The following is a 2208-nucleotide window of genomic DNA, read 5'->3' on the forward strand; positions in this document are numbered from 1 at the left end:
TTTTTTTTTTATTTTTTAATTAGAGACAAGGCTTCACCATATTGGCCAGGCTGGTCGCGAACTCTTGACCTTGTGATCTGCCTGCCTTGGCCTCCCAAAGTGCTGGGATTACAGGCGTGAGCCGCTGCACCAGGCCCAGGTTGAGGTTTTTGAAGAGCATCACCTTTGCAGGTTCAGAGTATGGAATCTCCTTTGAAGCTCCCTCCACCTCGGCTCTCTTAATTCCCAGGCCACTGCCAGCTTCACCAGATCCTGAACTGTTCTGTGAGGTGTTTACAGCCTTTCTCCTGTGCTCCAGGCATGTGGCCTTCCACCTGGATTCTGTCTGCTCTTTCATCCCCTGGCCCTGGTTCCACCAACAGCTTCCTCCAGCCCTGTTGGCAGCAGTCTAATCTAAATCATGCTCACTGCGGTTTTCAGTACAAGGTTTTATCATCAGGTTATGTATGGGTATGGGTAGCCTGAAGGATGTCGGGTAGAACCAAGAGACAACTACCTGTCTGGGGAGAGCAAGCGGCGCTACTCTCACAGCTCACACCAATGCCTGCCTGACAGAATTTTTGTCTCCGTTAATTCATTTATCGCCAGGAGAAAGTCGAGCTGTCTCTTTCCTCTTTACAGGTGAGAAACGCTGCAGGCAGGAATCCAACCGTCATTCTTGACACCACCCTTATCTAATCCCCTGCCAACTGCTAGTTCAAGCCAGCATCAGCTCTCTCCTGGACCACTGCCACCGCCTCCTAACAGGATTCCCACCTCCGCTCTCATTACCCCCGATCTGCAGCCAACTTGAGATGATCATGTCACCCCTTCCACACCTAACACAACTCCAAAATGCAAAGAGGCTTCCTCTGTTCTTGGATCAAGGGTTTAAATATGATCTAGAAGGCCTTGCGTTGTCAGTCTGCATCCACCTCTCATTCCTCTCTCTGCACTCCAGCCTTGTCTGCCTTCTCCCAGCACATTGTATATGCTCCCTCCTGCCACTGGGCCTTTGCAAATACTGTTTCCTCTGCCTGGGCTGTTCTTCCATCCCTTGGGTTTCAACTCAGACATTACCTTGTTAGAGAAGGCCCCCAGCTTCCCTCGCCGGTCAAATCCCCCGTACATACTCTTAGGGCATCATGTTCTTCGTTTTCTTTGCACTGACCACAGCTGTCATCCTGACTGCATTTGGGTGGCTATTTGATTGATGTCTGCTCCCCACTAAACTGCAGGCTCCATGAGGGCAAGAGCCAGCCTAGCCCAGTGCCTGGCACATAGTAGGTGCTCAATAAATAGTTGTTTGAGTGGGGCCTGAATAAGTGAGCAAAGCCTTAACCAAGCCAGGACCAGGAGCTCAGAGCCTTTGGCTCCCCAGGAAGGGAAGATGGTTAAGTCCCCGAGGCTAGCTGGGGAAGCCACAGTTTGTGCCCTACTGGAAGAGGATGCCACCAGCTCTGTGCTTGGGCTAGCAATTGGTCACTATTTGAAAACAGAGTTTGCTCCATAGCAAGCAGCCCCCCAGAGACTGGGTGTGGAGGGTGAGGAGGAGGGTGCCAGTTAGAGCGGTGAATCCTGCCACAGTTCCACTGCTGCTGTGCTCTTGCAGGGGTCTGGTCTTTGGGTTTTGGGAGTCCAGTCCTTGCTACCTCTTTACATTTGAGATGGTCCTCCCCAGGCACACCCCAGAGAAGAGAAGTGGCTGGCTTCAGTCCCTTGCTTACATGCTTACAGGGTGGAGGGAAGGTGCCTCTGGTGGGAAGGAGAAGGATGAAGAGGAAGGAAAGGGAAGACAGAAGTGTCCATGAAAAACTCAGGAGAAAGGCTTATGAGAGGCAGGATATTGGCTATTTGCGGAGGCACCTCTAGAAAATGACTCACCCTCCCCTGGTTCTTGAGTGGCCCCAGGGAGGCATCACCATCTCCCTTTTTAGCAACCTCCCCTGGTAAGGAAGAGAGAAAGAAAAGGATATCTACTGTCCAGGCAGAGCCAGTCAGACTCCTCTGAGCAATCCTGGAGGGCTTCCAGGAGGAGATGAGCTTTATAGAAGCCACAGGCTACCTGGGAGGGAGCTAGTCCAGGCAGAGAATCATAGGGAGAGAGGACCACATCCCAGGGTAATAGATGAGAAGCAGGAGACAGCAAGATAAGGAAAGGCAGTGTGACCAGAGTGGAGGGGGCATTGCAAGGGAGGCAGGAATCACCCTGTTACATTAACAGGTCTG

The 2208-nt window shown here is 51.9% G+C and overlaps 1 long non-coding RNA gene across 1 annotated transcript in view; it reads left to right on the plus strand.

Moving 5' to 3' along the window:
• Positions 1–892, plus strand: part of LOC105553282 — a 3897-nt gene extending 3005 nt beyond the window's left edge. The window contains exons 2-3 of the long non-coding RNA XR_001008127.1: positions 24–171; positions 622–892. This is a non-coding gene — a long non-coding RNA (uncharacterized LOC105553282). The remainder of the gene's footprint in view (positions 1–23; positions 172–621) is intronic.
• Positions 893–2208: the final 1316 nt, after the last annotated feature.

Source organism: Mandrillus leucophaeus, unplaced genomic scaffold (assembly GCF_000951045.1).
Source record: "Mandrillus leucophaeus isolate KB7577 unplaced genomic scaffold, Mleu.le_1.0 Scaffold59, whole genome shotgun sequence".
In the NCBI taxonomy this organism is placed as follows: domain Eukaryota; kingdom Metazoa; phylum Chordata; class Mammalia; order Primates; family Cercopithecidae; genus Mandrillus; species Mandrillus leucophaeus.